Source organism: Capsicum annuum, chromosome 7 (genome assembly GCF_002878395.1).
Source record: "Capsicum annuum cultivar UCD-10X-F1 chromosome 7, UCD10Xv1.1, whole genome shotgun sequence".
NCBI lineage: Eukaryota > Viridiplantae > Streptophyta > Magnoliopsida > Solanales > Solanaceae > Capsicum > Capsicum annuum.
Genome location: NC_061117.1, coordinates 131,937,988 through 131,957,764, shown reverse-complemented (window position 1 = coordinate 131,957,764; position 19,777 = coordinate 131,937,988).

The following is a 19,777-nucleotide window of genomic DNA, read 5'->3' as shown; positions in this document are numbered from 1 at the left end:
TAATTGGCTTTCTCTAAACATACGTGTACTATCTTAAGGTGGATTTCCTAAAAGTTCTGAGCCTAAGTATGGGACTAGTACTTAGCACAGAGTTAGGATTGATTCCTGGGTCTCACGCCCTAAAACTATGAGATACAGTAGGATTGTGATTTACCCTTAGTGGATTAAGATAGTGATCACTAAAGTTAAGGTTCTACTCTAATGGCAAGGGTAAAACAGCTCTCCCCAACATGGGAAAAATGTTAAACTCCGTGCCAGCTCATATGATTTAGGTCGGTTACAAGAAACTCCTTAGTTCCCATAGAATCCAAGTCTCCGAAGCATTATAGTCTTAAAGTTCCCAAGTCCTTGAGTTTCCAAATTTGTATTCTTATCAATATAAAAGCATAAGTTCTAAAAGTTATTGTTTTAATATTCCTTTTCCTTCAAGTATTGAGAATAACAGGAGAATACAAATTTTAGAACTAAGTATAATAACTCATGAGAATTATGCTACATGTTTCATTATTCATGATTTATTAGATTTAGATTTCAAATTTATTTAAGCTATGTAAGTCATTTATATCAACATACATGGTTTTATAAAGAGTAATGATAATGTTTACTTATTGCATGCACCCCCATATACTAAGTACATCCTCAAAGTACTGATCCACATATATGTCTATGTGCTACATTATCTCATAATGTTGGTTCAGGTGCTCAGTCTCAACAACGATAGTGATCTCTGAGTACCTTCATCTACACTTTCATAGTTAGTGAGTCCTTATGGATTGCGGACATATTTATATGATTTTCAATCTTGATAGCAGTCATTTATTGATTTCCATTCAATTTGAGTCAGTTGCAGGTTTGTCCCAATGACTCTCTAGTTCCTTAGTAAGTAGAGGCGTGTCGAAGTAATAGTTGGAGTTTCTAGATTTTCAGTATTTGTTATCCAGATAATGTTTTTGTTATTTCAGTTTAGATTCAGTATGATATAGTATTATTGCTTAGCTCATTTATCCTAAAGTAAGTGTTAGATTTTGTAGCAGGCTCAAAGGGTTAGCTTGGGTCTACTTATAGCCTTGAGCACCATGTGACTCTTTAGGATAAGATTTTGGGGCATTACAAACTTGGTATCAGAGCCTAAGGTTTAAAGAGTCCTAGGGATTCTGACAAGCCATGTTACATAGAGTCTTGATCATCAGTGTGAAGTGAGTCATATCTATATGGAAGAGGCTATAAGACGTTTTAGAAAAAGTCATCTATTTCTTTCAGAATCCATCATGCTTACAGCTGTCTCTATCTGCTATTGACTCGTGCTCTTTTATGACAGAAAATGCCTACCCACAGAGTTTATGCTCGTAGAAATAACAATAAGCCACCCTAGTCTGTCGATCCCTTAAATGAGAATGTGTCTCATGCTGAATTTCAGGCTGCTTTTCAGATATTAGCCCAAGCTGTGACTGCTACTGTGCAAGCTAATAATTAGGCTATTTTTCCACATCAACAAAGGGGTGATACAGCCGCAACCAAACTTTGTGATTTTATGAGGATGAATCCATCAGAAATCTTTGGGTTAAAAGTAGGTGAGGACCCGCAGTTGTATCTTGATGAGGAGAAGAAAATCACCTAAGTTATGCATGTTTCTAAGGAGGAGAGTGTAGAATTGTCATCTTATAGGATGAAGGATGTTGCTTATGATTGGGTAGTGATGTGGAGGAAGAATAGAGGGGAGAATGCAGCTCCTATGACTTGGCAGGTATTTTGGGATACATTTTTGGGAAAGTTCTTCCCACTTGAGATGAGGGAAGCAAAGATAGAGGAGTTCATAAACCTGAGGCAAGGATCCATGACAGTAAATGAGTATTGCCTCAAGTTCAACCAGTTATCTGAGTATGCTCCTGACTTGATAGCTGACCCTAAATCTAGTGTGAGTAAGTTCATGACTGGTATGTCTCGATTAGTGGTTAAGGAGTATAGGACTACTATGATCAATAGAGACATGGATCTTTCTAGACTAATGATGTATGCTCAATAGATTAAGGCAAAAAAGATGAAGGATAGAGAGAGAGAGAGTAAGAGGACATAAGAGGGATCAAAAGGAGCAGTTTGAGTATAGCCAGACTAGATCCCATGGATGGAACTACCTGTAGTTTCAGAATTGTTCATCTATACCAGCACCTTTATCAGCTAGTGCTCCTATTCCCAAAAATAGGAAGGAGCAAGGGAGTAAGTGTTCTATGTTCAGATCTACGAACAGTGTGAGTAATAGACCTAGTAATCCCCCATGTGCTAAGTGTGGCAGAACCCATCCCGATAAGTGTTTGACCAAACAAAAAGGTTATTTTGTTTGTGGTAAGTTGGTCCATAGACTTAGATAGTATACACATGCTAGATAGGGTAACAGGGATGTTCGTCCCGAGACTCAAGCTACCAGTGCACCAGCTCCTGTAGCTCGCTCAGCACCTTCTCAGGGTGCTTCATCCAGCACTGCTGGCCGTCGGTACCAAATTAATTTTATGCTTTTCCATATTGCCAGGAGCAGGAGGATTCACTGGATGTTTTTGCTGGTATGCTTCGTGTCTTTTATTTTGTTGTGTATGTATTTTTTGACCCTGGGTCAAGTTTCTCTTATGTAACTCTATTAGTTACTGTGAATTTTGAGATAAGTTCCAAAAATATCCCTGAGCTTATCATGGTTTCTACCCCATTAGGAGAGTTAGTTATTGCTAAGAAAGTTTAAAAAGAGTGTCCTATTACTATTCTTCATAAGGTCATATTTTCAAATTTGATAGAGTTAGATATGGTCAATTTTGATCTTATTCTTGGTATGGATTGGCTTCATTCCTATTATGTATCTATAGATTGTCGCACCCGTGTGGTTAAGTTTTAATTCCTAGATGAGCCAGTCTTTGAGTGGTCTGGAAATTTTATATCTCCCAAGAGTCATTTCATATCTTACCTTAAGGCCAGAAAGTTGATTTTCAAAGGTTGCATTTATCCTTTGGCTCGAGTTAAAGACACTAAGTATGAGACTCTAATAGTTCAGTCAGTTAATATAGTTAATGAGTTTCCATATGTGTTTCTAGAAGATCTCCCAAGGGTATCTCCCGATGGGGAAATAGAGTTTAGTATTGACCTTTTTCCTAACAAACAGCCTATTTTTATCCCTCAAAACTATGTGGCACCTCACAAGGCCTGGTGTTTCTCTATGGGGGCACACCCATCCTGTTTGTGCGAAAGAAAGATGGTTCTTTGTGTACGTGCATTGATTATCATCAGCTTAATAAGGTCACAGTCAAGAACAAATATCCTCTTCCTAGAATTGATTACTTGTTTGATCAATTGCAAGGTGCAAGTTATTTCTCAAGGATAGACCTTAGATCCAGCTATCATCAGCTTAAAATAAGGGAGTGTGATATTCCAAAGATAACTTTCAGAACTTGCTATGGTTATTTTAAGTTTCTAGTCATGTCTTTCGAGATGACCAATTCTCCAGCAACTTTCATGGACCTCATAAATTAAGTGTTCCAATAGTATCTTGATATGTTTGTCATCGTATTCATAGATGATATCCTTGTGTACTTCCGTAGTGTTGATGACCATGCAAATCATCTTAGAATTGCCTTGGAAATTCTTAGAGATCACCTTTTTTTGCCAAATTCAGCAAGTGTGAGTTTTGGCTAAGGTCAGTAGCTTTTCTCGGTCATATTATTTTTGCTGAAGGCATTAGAGTTGATCCCCAAAAGAAAAAAGCCTTAAGGAATTGGCCTAGATCTATCTCTCTTCCAGACATTAGAAGTTTATTGGGTCTAGCTGGCTATTACCACCGCTTTGTTGAAGGTTTCTCATCTATTATGTCTCTCATGACCCAATTAACCTAAAAGAAAGATAAGTTCCTATCGTCAAATTCCTGCGAGAAGAGTTTTCAGGATTTGAAGACTCGACTCACTTCAGTTGCAGTGTTAACATGGCCCGATGGTCCAGATGGTTTTGTGCTGTATTTTGATGCTTCTAGAGTTGGTTTTGATTACGTGTTGATGCAGAGAAGTAAGCTTATAGCCTATGCCTCTAGATAGTTAAAGCCTCAAGAAAAGAATTACCCAACCCAAGATTTAGAGTTAACTGCCGTGGTGTTTGCTTTGAAAATATAGAGACACTATTTATATGGTGTTCATATGGATGTCTTCACAGACCACAAAAGCCTGTAGTATATGTTTACCCAGAGGGAGCTTAATCTTCACTAGAGGAGGTAGTTAGAGTTGCTAAAATATTATGATATGAGTGTGTTGTATCATCCGGGCAAGTCCAATGTAGTTGCAGATGCCCTTAGTAGGTTGTCTATGGTTAGTGTGGCTCATGTGGAGAACGATAAGAAATAATTAGCTCATGAAGTACATCATTTGGTTAGATTGGGTGTTAGGTTTCTTGATTCAACTGAAGGTAATGTTTGGGTTCAGAGTAGTTCTGAATCCTCTTTAGTTTTGGAAGTGAAGGAAAATAAAGACATGGATTTTAGTTTGGTCAAACTGAATGAGTCGGTTAAAGACCAAAAGATAGAAGTTTTCTCCTAAGGGGTTGATTGTGTGTTGAGGTTTTAGGATAGATTGTGTGTTCCTTGGTTGATTATTTGAGGCAGAGAATTATGGTTGAAGTGCATGGCACACGATATTCTATTCATCCTGGCACTACCAACATGTACTATGACTTACGGGAAATCTATTGGTGCAGTGGTATGAAGAATGATATAGTCGAGTTTGTGGCAAAGTACGCAACCTACCAACAGGTTAAGGTAGAGCACCAAATATCTGGTGGTGTGATGTAAGAGTTTGATATCCTCACTTGGAAGTGGAAAAAGATGAATATGGATTTTTTGACTGGTTAACCCCTTTTGCGCCGTCATCATGATTCGATTTGGGTTGTTGTAGACAGGTTGACTAAGCCAGCGCATTTCTTACCAGTGCATACATCTTATACATCTAAGGATTATACAAAGTTGTATATCCAAGATTTAGTCAGACTGCATGGAGTTCCCTTGTCTATCATCTCAGATAGGGGTACTCAGTTTACTTGATAATTTTAGAGAGCTTTTCAGATGGGTCTTGGTACCCAAGTTCACCTTAGTTTCTCTTTTCATCTGTAGATAGATAGTCAGGCAGAGATGACCATCCAAACTCTAGAAGACATGTTGCGGGCATGTGCTCTTGATTTCAAGGGTACTTGGGATGAACATTTTCCATTGATCAAGTTCTCTTATAATAACAGTTATCATTATAGCATTCAGATGGCCCCATTTGAGGATCTTTATACGAGGACATGTAGATCACCCATAGGTTTGTTTGAAGTGGGTGAGTCCTCCTTGCTTGGGCCTGATGCAATGTTTGAAACTATGGAAAGAGTAAAGTTGACTAGAGAAAGATTGAAGACAGCCCAGAGTCGCCAAAAATCATATGCAGATTTGAGAAGAAGAGATCTTGAGTTTGAAAATGATGACTTAGTATATTTAAAGATTTCACCTATGAAAGGGGTGAGGAGATTTAGTAAAAAGGGAAAGATTAGTCCCCATTATGTTGGCCCTTACAAAATTCTAAGACGTGTTTGGAAAGTAGCTTATGAAGTTGAGTTGCCCGAAGACTTGTCAGCTATTCATCCGATATTCCATATCTCTATGCTTAAGAAATGTATTAGTGACACCACTGTTGTAGTTCCTTCTGGGAGCTCATATATTCTGACCAGTCTTTCTTATGAAGAGATTCCAGTTGAAATTCTAGACAATTAGATCCGTAGACTACGGAACAAAGAAGTTCCCTTGGTCAAGGTTCTTTGGTGGAACCAGTCAGTTGAAGGTGTTACTTAGGAAGAAAAAGAAGTTATACGAGACAAGTACCTTCATCTATTCACTGCAAACTCAGATTTATCCGAAGGTACTACTCTTCCTTGATTAAGTTCTTTTGTAAGCATGTATTCAGATAAATAGTGCCTTTTTTTAAGTTCATGCATTCCCAAAAGTACTCAAAGGATTAGAATGATGTAGAATTAGTTTAGTAATTTATTTTGGCTGTGCATCCTCAGTTTTCTCAGCTATCCAACCTTATTCGAGCACAAATGTTTCCAAGGGGGAGATATTGTAATACGCCGGAGTTCCAACCAATAGTAGAACCATGCTTCAAGGTCATGAGAAATAAATTATAGTGAATTTGGTAGTTTAATGATCAAGGTTGGTGTGTATTAAGGCCTTAAATATGTCCTAGCTATTAGGTAAATCAAAACATCCCTTACCGATTGAATTCTTGAGAAGGATTTTTGTATAGTCAACATCAAATGAACATATCTTTTGTTATACTATAAAGTTTTGAGATTATGATCCATAAACAGATAGATAATTTAATAAGATTTCCAATGATACCAAATTCACCAAAATCTGGTATCGGGGTAAAATATTATGGCCATTTTACAGTGAGCTATCTGGACTGCCAAATAGATGAGAAGGCCAACAGACCGTTATTCCTATGATGGACAATCGCTAAAACCGACACAATTGAGGCAGTAAGCCTTTTTCCTTGCCAAAAAGTGATGGGTTGAAGGGACAGTCCATCCCTAGGGCGACAATTCATCGCCCAAACCGTCAGGGACCTCCATTTAGCGATTTTAAACCATTTTTAAAAGGAATTTTTTGTCTTTTCCACCCTTTTTAACACCTAATTAAATCAAATCAAAGCACATAACTTCATATTCATCCATATCATCAAAATTAAGGTTCCTTACAAAATCAACTCTCAAGAATAAGGTCCAAACCCTTTTTTAAGAAAATTCAAGAATCAAAGCATCACCATTCAAGAACTTTCAAGAAAAGCCTCCAAGAACATTTTAAAGGCCTAAAAAGTCAACTTGTTCCACTTAATCAAGCCAAATAAGGTATGTGAGGTTTTAACAAGAATAAATATTTCATTCTTGTGCCCAAAAACTTACTTTAAGTTACAAATTTCTGAATTTTTATATGATTTCCTTGAAATGTAAGTTAAGGTTCATACCCCATCTTGCTAATTGCATGATTTTGAGACCTTGAGTGATTTGGATATTGAGATACATGTCTACTTTCGAATATTTTTTCACATGATCATATTTTTTCTAGATTTTGAGTTGATTTATCAATAATTACATTATCAAGTATGAACCTTTGGGTGTTTGAGCATAAGTTTGAAACATGGGCTTTAAGCCCTAAGATTTAGACTTGATATTTTAAGAAGATGATGATTTTAAGTCTCCTTGATGATTGTTTAAAAAGTTTCAAGGAAGAAAGTTGATCTTTGAATCCTAAGCTAAAATAGGAATCCGTAGTATTTGTGATTTAAAGCAAAAAGAAGTATCATTGGCTCCTCTATACATCTTTGTACTATTTTAATGTAGATTTCCTAAAAGTTCTACGCCTAAGTATGGGACTAGTACTTAGTATCGAGTTGAACTTGATTCCAAGGTCTCATGCCCAGAACTATGAGCCACTGTAGGATTATGATTTACCCCAAGTGGGTTAAGATAGTGATCACTAAAGTTAAGGTTCTACTCCGATGGCAAGGGTAGAACAGCTCTCCCCAACATGGGAAAGACGTTGGACTCCATGTCAGCTTATATAATTTATGTCGGTTAGAAAAAACTCCCAAGTTCCCAGAATCTCTAAGTCTCTAAAGCTTTATAGTCCTAAAGTTCCCAAGTCCTTGAGTTCCTAAAGTCCTATTCTTCTTACGATAAAAGCATAAGTTTTGAAAGTTATTATATTAAGATTCCTTTTGCTGCAAACATTGAGTATAAGAGGAGAGTACAGATTTTAGAACTAAGTATAATGACTCACGTGATTTATGCTACATGTTTCATTATTCATGATTTATGAGATTTAGATTTCAGATTTATTCAAGCTATGTGAGTCATTTATATCAACATACATAGTTTTATTAAGAGTAATGTTAATGTTTACTTATTTCATACACCCCTATATACTCAGTATATCCTCAAAGTACTAATACACATATATGTCTACATGCTACATTGTCTCATAATGTAGGTTTAGGTGCTCATTCTCAACAGCAACAATGATCTTTGAGTACCTTCATCTACACTTCCACAGTGGGTGACTACTCCTGGTTTGAGGACTTATTTCTCTGATTTTCAGTCTTGATAGAAGTTGTTTATTGTTTTCAGTTTAGTTTGAGTCAGTTGGGAGTTTGTCCCAATGACTCTCTAGTTCCATAGTAAGTAGAGGCTTGTCGGACTAATAGTTGGAGTTTCCAAATTTTCAGTATTTGTTATCTAGATAATGTTTTTTATTATTTTAGTTTAGATTCGGCATGATATATTATTATTGCTTAGCTCATTTATCCTAAAGTAAGTGTTAGATTTAGTAGCAGGATCAAAGGGTTAGATTGTGGCTACTTGTAGCCTTGAGTACCGTGTAACTCTTCGATATGGGATTTCGGGGCACTACATGGTACAAAGATTACGGAACCGAGTAATGGGATATTCATGGTGAACAACTTGGACTTGAAGTGAGGTGTGTTTTTATGTTTCATGTATTGTGAAAAATTAAGAATATAAGATTCTTGTTTCTCATCTTCCTGCTCTTCCACTATTTTAAATGATTCCACAGACAAGATATCATTTAAACATAATGTAGAAAAGTGCTTTAAATGAGGCCCAACCAATCCTACTTCAAAATTTACACAATCTACTACACCTTCACTTTTATTCACCTTCTAAATTTCAGTCTCAAGATAAAGATTACAATCTAGTGGCTCTGATTCTCTTATTTTCTCCATAAATTGGCTGATATCCTCCTCATATTTTTCTTTGCTTAGCCACTATTGACATAGTGGTAGTCGTAACTCCTTAACCTGTTTGACAAATTTAGTTTCCGAGTACTCAGACTTCCACAAATTATCATCTACTCTATCTACAACTGGTTGGAAGATCAACTCTGCATCTACCTCCAAAATTGTCTGTTGAGCATTGCCTGCAAATATAACTGAATCAAGATTAAAAGCACATATATCTACAGAGTGATATAGAATTGTAACAAACCATACACCAACTTTTTGGTTTCTCCACAGGTTGGAAACAAACAGGCCCCTTCCAAATGCTTGGATCAAAATCTCGACAAAAAGTCTCATAGTAGGGTCCTCCACAAAAATGACAAGAACCATCATCCCTCGAAAATCATCTATCCAAGACTGACATCTCGAAAAGAGTATGATAAAAATAGAAATAAAAGAAAATAAAAAGAAACTAAAAAAAACTTATTACAACTCAATATCGAAAAACTAAAAATAAAATAGTAACTGAGTTACAAGTCCCTAGAAACGGCGCCAAAAACATGACAGCGCCCAAGCGCACACGCAAGTGTACGTGGTCTTATTAAGTAGTAAGTGGATTCAATAAAACCCAAGTATCTATCTCTCAGGGACTTGCGTTCATCGCCTATCCAATTCTAGTTTACCAAATTGAGAAGAGTAAGAAATAGAGTTTTATAATTGTAACCTAAAAATAAAACTAAAATAATTCAGAAAAGTAATCACTTAGGAAAATCTATGGATAGAAGCCCAGGGTTAAGGATTATAAGCAATCATACTAGAATATTGAACTTCATTCTTTAAATTTGTTATCTTGGTTGTTGATTCATAGGGTTAATTGCATAATCACGGTTTCCCAACCGTTAATCGTTTACCTAAGTTGGACCTTACACCTACATTATTGAGCGGGGTTGTAATAATCCAATTAAGTTATGTAAGCCGTCATCCTACCTGTGAATCAAATAAGAAATCTAAGTACATCCATGTCCTAGATACTAATTCAAATTCCTATTTTATAAAGAAACAAGAACTATACTTTGCTTATTTCCTTGTTCTATCTTCCTATTCCCTCTCCCGAGATCACAAGGTTGACAATTGATGTATTCTAAGGGTAGCTAATCCTTAAAAAAGTTAAAATAAGAATAAACAAGCAGCCAACAATGATAAGAATATCAAAAAACTTAATTTAAAATGAAAGTATTCTCGAACGTGGCCTTAAGCCCAGATAGTAGTTTTAGCCTTTAATGGACATATTCATCATCTAATCCCTTAGATAATGATACAAACCATAAAGAAACTAAATTAAAGAATGATACAACCTAAAAAAAGTTGTGGTAGCCTCCAATGATCCAAGATGTCAAAAAAGTATGTAAAAAATGTGATATAACATGTATTTATAGTATAGGAGAAAGTTCAATCGATATTTGAGTTGAAAACCTTCAGCTATTGAGTCCGGGAGTGAGTGGGGTGGCGCGCCATGGGTTGAGCCCCACTCCAGGTGATGCATCGCCTCCAAATCTCCCTACCTCTCTGGAATTTGTTCTTTAAAACTTTTCTTAGGCAAAGGGGGCACCGAAATGAGCACACGTCGCGGGCTAATCGCCTTAAAGACTACTATGCGCCATATGGTTACAATTTTCGGCCACTTATGAATCCATTCTTATTTTTAAAAATTCAATTGGCCACTCCTACAAGTAACACGCACCCTAGACATTCAAGGGGTTCAAAGGTGCGTCAATCTGCACATTGTGCCTTCATTGAGCCATTCCGAGCCCTTTTGAGTTGTTCCCACTTTATTTGAAGCGTATATATCCTTTATATAACATAATAATCAGTTCACCAATCATCCTATATAATCAAACACAACAATAAAAATCTCTAAACAACACAACATCCAACACAACGAAATAGAAACACGAGCTACGCATAGGCAAATTTCACTTTGATCTTTAACTCCACTTTCAAACCTTACCTTTACTCATATGCTCTATGTATACTCCTAACACTTAGTTCCATGTATAATAACACATTTAAAACCATAAGGAACATATATAACACAATAGAATCAAACAAGAGAGGCTAGACAAGGAACTAGCTCACGCTAGAAGGACTAGTTTTCTTTATTGAACTCCAATTGATTCTTTTAAGTACAAACTTGCTTGGAATTCACCTTCAACCATATAAACACATGTTTAAATACATTTATCTCATTATTAACCATTATAGCTTAGAATCATCCTTAAAAAAAACCCAAAAAGGCTAGAATAGTGATTCTAGAATGCATAAATACACCTAACATCACCACCCAACACTTAAAACCTTTTTCGTCCTTGAACAACTCTTCACTCTAAGTAACATGAGCTGAAGACTCTACACTTCTAATCCATGCAAGATACTCAAGATAGTACTATCATGACTACACGAATGAAAGTTTCTACATCAAGCACGTTAGAAACAAAATTGATAGCTCATGAACACTACTCCCAAAACATCCTAGTCTCAAGAATTGACTCATCTAGTTGGAAAAATTATGCTTAACACTCAATCAAGGACATCCTTTTAATCACCCATATTCATCAAACATGTTCCCCTCACAATAAGAGAGTTACCCATAATCACAAACAATCACGCAATTCATAGCATGATGGCTACAAAAATCAAATTAAGCTCACTCTCACAAAGAATTCACAAGTTACACACAATGAACCATAGGCTTTCCCTTAGTGTAATGCTCAGCTAATACTAGAATGTAAGGCTTAGGATCAAATAGTTCTTTTTCAGGTTGTAATATAGGCTAAGGGACGGGTAGGAACTATTTTTGCCAAAAATAGTGAATAGCCTATCTATGCGCTTTAATACAATTCATTAAACATTTTAAACCAATCTCCAACAGCCAAAGTACAATTTTTCATCCACCCATATCTTTTATTTTACCCCATCTCTTTTAAACATTTTCACACACACATGGTGGGCATATTGTTTATTCCTTCAAGATTCAATTTTCCTCATTCTCTACAATCATGGGAATATTTATAACATCAATTATAACAATCCCAACCATCACACATCAATTATACACACTAATAGCTATTACCTTAGGGTATCAATTTCACCTTTTTCTTCTTCAATTTCTCAAACTTCTTTTTCAATTTTTTTCTTTTTCTCTTTTTTTAGTTTAAAGTACTTAGGAGATTTTTGTATCAAATTATGGTTTATCAAAGAAGGAGACTAGGCTACATATAAACTTACCAAAGATAAGGCTAAAGGCTCAATGGGGGTTAACTAGGATAATGCACAATGGGTAGGACAAATAGAAGGTTCAGAATAAGGCTATCAAAGAAAATACCTAAATCATCTCCTAAACCCACATTCTTTATTTCGCTTTACACACACACTGGGCAAGTTCTAGACATCACATGCAACAAGGAATTTACAAAAAAGCTCACACTCACATGGTACATGCTCAACTCAATTGGATCATCATAGAATCCCAACCAAATAATAGCATGAATTCAAAATTAAGCCGAAGAGTACAAGAGTAAAAAAAATGAGACTAAGATTCTTAAAAATAGAAATTCATTCAATCAACATGCTTTTACAAACAAACCCACTTGCTTCATGTACCAACAAGAATATCTCACTAATTCAAATCCTAAAAAATTTTAAATTGAGCCAAAATTTGTGAATTTCCTCACCCCATACTTAAAAATCTACTTTGTCCCCAAAGTGAATTTAAAAGTAAAAGTTAGAAATACTCTCTGAGGCCTCTAGGCCTAGCTAGTAGCATCTTCACACATAAAAGAGGTCCATAGGATCCCACACTCAGTTTTTGCCATGTTCTTTAGCTCAAGTTTATGGTTCTCAAACTTTCCATTAACCTGTGACTCAATCAAAAACAAAAAAAAAATATGTGAAATAAAAAATAAAAACTAAAAATAAAACATACCTTAGCTTGGTTTGCCTTCCAAGAAGTTCCTAATTTTGTGCTGTAGCATGATCCAAATCAACTTTTTCCTCCACCGTATGGATATAAATTTCACTCTCAATTTCAAATCCAACTTTTTGCCTTCGTCATAGGGAGGTGGTACAAAGATTAAGGAACTGAGTAATGGTATGTGCATGGTAAACCACTCGGCCTTGAAGTGAGGTGTGTTTTTATGTTGCTTGTCTTGTGCAAAATTAAGAATATAAGATTCTTGTTTATTATCTTCATACTCTTCCACTATTTTAAATTATTCCACAGACAAGATATCATCTAAACATAATATTGAAAAATGCTTTGAATGAGGCCCAACTAATCTTACTTTAAAATTTACACACTCCACTACACCTTCACTTTTATTCACCTTCTTAATTTTAGTCTCAAGATAAAGATGACAATCGAGTGGCTGCAATTCTTGTGTTTTCTCCATAAATTGGCTAATATCCTCCTCATATTTTTCTTCTCTTAGCCACTGTAGACATGGTGGCAGTGGTAACTCCTCAACCTGTTTGACAAATTTAGTTTTCAAGTACTCAAACTTCCTCGAATTATCATCTATTTCATCTACAACTGGTTGGAAGGTCAACTCTACATCTACCTCCTTAATGTCTGTTTAGAATTGCCCACAAACATGACTGAATCAAGATGAAAAGCACACATATCTGTAAAGTGATACAGACTATAACAAATCACAAACCAACTTGTGGGTTTCTCTATAGGTTGGAAAGAAACAGGGCCCCTCCAAATGCTTGGATTAAAATCAAGCCAAAAAGCTTCATGGTGGGGTCCTCCACAAAAATGACAAGAATCTTCATCCCTCAAAAACTATCTATCAAAGACTGACATCTCAAGAAGAGTGTGAGAAAAATAGAAATAAAAGAAAATAAAAAGAAACTACAAAAAAATATATTTAAAACTCAATATCAAAAAACTAAAAATAAGATAGTTGCCTAGTTATAAGTCCTTGACAACGGCGCCAAAAACTTGACAGTGCCCATACACACACGCCAGTGTATGTGGTGTTATCAAGTAGTAAGTGGCTTCAAGGAAGCCCAAGGATCAAACTCTTAGGGACTTGCGTTCGTCGCCTATCCAATTCTAGTTTTAACAAATTAAGAAGAGTAAAAAATAGAGTATTAGAATTGTAAACTACAAATAAACTAAACTAATGCAAAAAAGTAATCACTTAGGAAAATCTATGGATAGAAGCCCAGGGTTAAGGCTTACAAACAATCATACTACATTATTGAACTCCATTCATTAAATTGCTTATCTTGGTTGTGGATTACGTAAGGTTAATTGCATGATCACGGTTTCTCAACAGTAAATTGTTTACCTAAGTTGGACCTTATACCTACATCATTGAGTAGGGATGTAATAATCCAATAAAGTTATGTAGGCTATCATCCAATGAGTGAATTAAGTAAGGCATCTAAGTATATCCATGTCCTAGATGCTAATTTAAATTCCTTATTTTATAGAAAAATAAGAACCATACTTTGCTTATTCCCTTGTTCTATCTTCCTATTCCCACTCCCAAGATCACAGAGTTGACAATTAATGTATTCTAAGGGTAGCTAATCCTTAAAATAGTTAAAATACCTTAAAATAGTAAAAATAAGAATAAACAAGCAACCAAAAATGATAAGAAAATCAACAAAATTAATTCAAAATGAAAGTATTCATGAACGTGGCCTTAACCCCAAATAGGAGTTTTAGCCTTTAATGGACATATTCATCATCCAATCTCTTGGATAGATGATATAAACCATAAAGAAACTAAATTAAAGAATGATACAATCTAAAATAAATTGTGGTAGCCTCCAATCCTCCAAGATGTCCAAAAAATATGTAAAAAATGTGATATAAAATGTATTTATAGTATAGTAGCAAGCCCAATCCCTTTTGGAGTTGAAAATATTCAGTTAGTGAGCCAGGGAGTGGGTAGGACAGTGCCCTAGTTGAGCCCCACTCCAGATGTGGCGTCGCCTCCAAATTGCCCTACCTCTCTGGAATTTATTCTTCAGAATTTTTCTAAGGCAAATAGGGCACCGAAATGAGCCTGCGTCGTGGGCTAATCGGCTTTAGGACCCCCATGCACCATATGGTTGCAATTTTAGGCTACCTATGAACCCATTGGTGTTTCTAAAAAGTCAATTGGCCACTCCTACAAGTCACACACGCCCTATACATTCCAGCGGTCCAAAAGTGCATTTATTTGCACATTGTGCCTTCGTTGAGCCATTCTGAGCCTTTTTGAGTTGTTCCCACTTCATTTGAAGCTTGTATATCCTTCATATATCATCATAATACATTAACCAATCATCCTATATCATTAAATACAAAAATTTAAAGATCAAAACAACAAAAAATCCAACACGATGAAATTGAAACACGAGCTAAGCATACACAAATTTCACTTTGATCTTTAACTCAAGTTTAAACTCTTCCCTTAACTCATGTTCACTATGTAGACTCCTAAAACTTAGTTACAAGTATAATAACACATTTAAAACCATACGGAATACATAGATCTAAAGAGAATCCAACATGAGAGGCTAGACAAGCAACTAGCTCACGCTAGAAAGACTAGTTTTCTCTATTGAACTCCAATTGATTCTCTTAATTACAAGCATTCTTGGAATTAATCTTGCACCATATAAAAACATGTTTTAACACATTTATCTCATTATTAACCATTATATCTTAGAATCATCCTCAAAACAAGACTAAAAAGGCTAGAATAGTGATGCTAGAATGCATAAATACACCCAACATCAAGTGTCATAACCGCAATATTCAGTTAGCCTTCACTATCAATGTTAGTTCAGTTAATTTAGTCTAGTAATGATTTGTTATAGTGTCCTTTCAGTTGGGTGTAGGATTCAGCAACGAGCGACCCTAGGGAGGGAGGTTTACCCATTAGTTAGGACTTGGTCCTTAGAAGCAATCCTTAAGTTCCAGAACTACGTAGCCAACGTAGGTTATGAGATGTCACCCGTTAGTTAGGACTGAAACTCTCAAGGATGACCCACTAGTTAGGACTGATCTCAGAGGTCACCTATTAATTAGGACTAACTCCATAGCTATTATTAATACCCATGGCATGCTATTAGCACCCTTCCAACTAAGGTCACAGGTTAGACCCCGATCAGCTCAAAATGGGGCATGTCTATTAGATAATAACTCCTATAGTTACAGTTACAAATGAAGTACTCAGTATTCAATATACAATCTCAGAATTCAGTAAAAACTCAGAAAGTTCTACAAAACCATGGCTATTAATTATCAGTTACTTAGCCATCAAAATTCAATACTTCAGTATCCGTCCAAACTTTCAATTATTAGTATTTAGTTGCCATAATTCGGTACTTAGTTTTGGTAAAATCTCAGATACACTATGTATACGTATATGGTCAATATTGCATGTTCAGTATATTCAGCAGTTACAATTTTGTATATACTCTCATCCAGTTACTTCATGATATTTGGGAAGTCAGTCATGATCTCATGCATATAAACCCACATATATCATCCTTACCTCACTTAGCATTCTAGTACATTCCACGTACTAAGACATACCCTCTCTTTGCGCTATGATGTTTCATATAATAGGTTCGGACACTTAAGTTCCTGACCGTAGTTAGCAGCTCAGGCTATCAGTAATAGTTATAGTGGTGATTCCTCATATTTTGAGGACAGAGTTTATTTATTTCAGTATTTTCAGCAGTTTAGTAGTTATTTCAGTTGGAGTTAGCTGGGGTTTATCCCATCAAATCTATACTCAGATATTTAGAGGCTTTCAGACTAGCACAGTCAGTTATTCAATTTTGAGATGTTATTATCAGTACACTCAGACATTATTTTGGTATTTTGAGAACCTTATGGCATTGACAGTTATACTTCCGCATATGTTTTTCAGTACTATAATTCATTGCTCACAGCAGGTACTAGTCATGCGTTAGCTTGTGATCCATTGGGGTCGCAAGCACCGTGTGACGACTAGGGCGCATTCTTGGGTCATTACATTATACTAGGATTGCTTCAAGTGCCTCTTCACTTGCATCATACATAAACTCAAATACCTTGAACCAATTAGGTGAGACAATAATTGAGGTCCATATTCTTATCTCCTTAAGGCATTCAAACGCGTTTAGGCATGCACCATCAAAAATGAATTGTACCTCTTTATCTAATAATTTACACAAAGTATGTGCACTATTAGAGAAATCTTTGGTGAACCTATGATAAAATCCCTCATTGCCTAAAAATCTTCAAATATCCTTCACAAAAACTAGTGGTCAGAGGCAATTCTTCAACCGCCTCAATCTTTGCTTTATCAACATTAATACTCTTCTTTGAAATATGGTTATCGAACACCATTTCTTTTTTACCATAAAATGATACTTTTCACAATTTAGAATAAAATTGCAATTTTTTGCATCCTCACAAAACATGTTTGAAGTATTTTCACAAAGTGCACCTACCCTTTCAAAATCCTAGATATGCCTCTGTTCTATCTAACCACTTAATGATCTCCTTCTTCGCTACTGCTTTCATAAGCGGATTAAATACATGTCGATGATCAATTCTAGGAATATAATCTATCTAGATTTAGATCTAATGAGTGCAGATTCTAGTCAGAATTCCAATAACGTCAACAATTATCCATCCAAAAAGCCCATCTTAAACTTTTGCAAAATTTATACTAGTGCTTCATTTTCCATTACACCAAATTTACTGCTATAATGATTAAAAAGGTATTGTTAGCTCCCAAGAAAGCCTAGTTAAGGTAGAATAGAACAGCTTTGAGCTCCAAGACATAAGGCTCCTCAATAGAAGGATTCGGGGATGGAGTTTCCTTATTCTTCAAGTCAAAATCTAACTTTTTGGCACATAAAAGTAGGAACCCATGCCAGAAAATGCACTCAGCATCTTATCATACTTATCAATATCATCACCATCAAAGTAAATAATAACCGCTGCTAGTACCTCAATACCTAGCCTCTCTTTAATAGGAACTATCAAAGAATCTTCATCAATTGTATTAATGACTGAGACCACATGCATGTAATTAAGCTGCTTCATAGATTGGCAAACACTGAAAGATACGTCTTTATTATTCAAACATCACATCAATTTATTGGTATTATTATCAACCAATGCTTTGTGGATCACAATAATAGTCTTCGTATGATGATGTGAAAACATCAACTTTACAATCGAGGATGACAAGATCAACTAGAAATATAAAGGAATCAACCATTAAAAACATTATTTAAAACTCCCATATGTTTTTTAATATTATGGTCCGCCATAAGAGGTCTCATTGATGTTGTTTTGAGCAACCCCAACCCTAACTATTTATATACTACTAGTAGCATCAGATTAATACTAACATCTATTCCATAAAATACCTTTAAAACATTGAAGGCCTCAATGGTACATGGAATCAGGAATGCCCAGAATCTTTCTTTTTTTATATAGTAGAATGGGAAGATATTGCAATACAATGGTTAAAATTATCAATACGATCAAAACTCATTGTCCTTTTCTTCTTCATGAGATTCTTCATAAACATTACATAGATAGGCATTTGCAAAAATGCCTCAACTAAAGGGTTATTCCCATACAACTACTTCAACATCAAAATAAACTTGTGATACTTCCCTTCTGTAGCTCTCTTCTTTAATATTTTAGGGAAATGTGGAGGAGGTTATGGAATGGGAGTCAAAATTGTGGGACTTTGTTCTCTTTTCCCTTTTTTTCTTCAGTCTTCTATTTAGCAATTGGATTGGCTTTTTAGATGCATTTTCATTAGTATCTTAAATTTACTAATGTGGCTACCTTTTTATCATCAATCATCACAGGCTCAACCTCATCATCAACAACAATGGACATAGGTGGATCAGTAGTCATCCACCTACTTCTAGGTGTCATAGCCATGCAATGACTATCACTCTTCAGATTTTGGACAATGTTTCTTGGAAGTGCACCTTTTTATGTTGATTCTGCACTATATAAATTTGGTAAAACTACTGCTCAAGTTGCTTAATGGTAGTAGAATATGACTCTACTTTTTTACTAATCCTTGAAGTATCTACTCGAATCTCCTTAGGCTATCATAAGTTTAACACTTTATGAAGCATCTTTTCTACCCAAGAATTACTCGAATAAGCATCAATACTCTGAGAAGAAATGTATAAGCCATTTTTGTTATTTATGTAATCATCATTCATCTTCCAGTCACCATCTCTACCTCCACTTCTATATGAATACCCATACTAGTTGTAGTTGTTGTTTTTATAATAGTTCTGACCTTGATTTCCTCAACTATAACACCAATTTATTGATAGATCCTTGTCTTTTGGCTTGGAACCCTACCACTTGATCATCCATATATTTCATATACTTTTTAGAATCAAAGGTCATCCATATATTTCATCAACTTCTTAGAATCAAAGGCATAATGTCTAGTTGCTATTACTAGAGAACTGACTACATTTAACTTATCTTTCACTATTCTCGTAAGCTATTTTGCAATTAAAATCAAGTCTGTTACCACTGGGCTACTTCATAATAAAGCCCACAATCTACTCTTGGATATACCGAGGATGTGCTCCAATGGTATAAGTATCTATAGGAACATCAGAATCTAGTGCATGCTAGTCCTTATTAGTTCTAGTGGTTCAATCCAATATTGCTAAAGCCTGCTCAAAGATAGACTCATAAACACACCACCTATTACACTGTCAGCTTCAACTATATTTTTAGCATTCATATTTGAACAAGATTTCAAGTAAATTATAACTAGGTATTCTATGATATGGCACTTGTTGTACCTTCTTCTTAAACCTCAATAATGTCTCATATAGTTCCTCTGGATATGGTTCCCTAAAGTTATAAATCTTATCTTTCAAATGCAATATCATGGATGGTGGGAAAAATCTCTCTAAGAATTGTGTCTTCAACT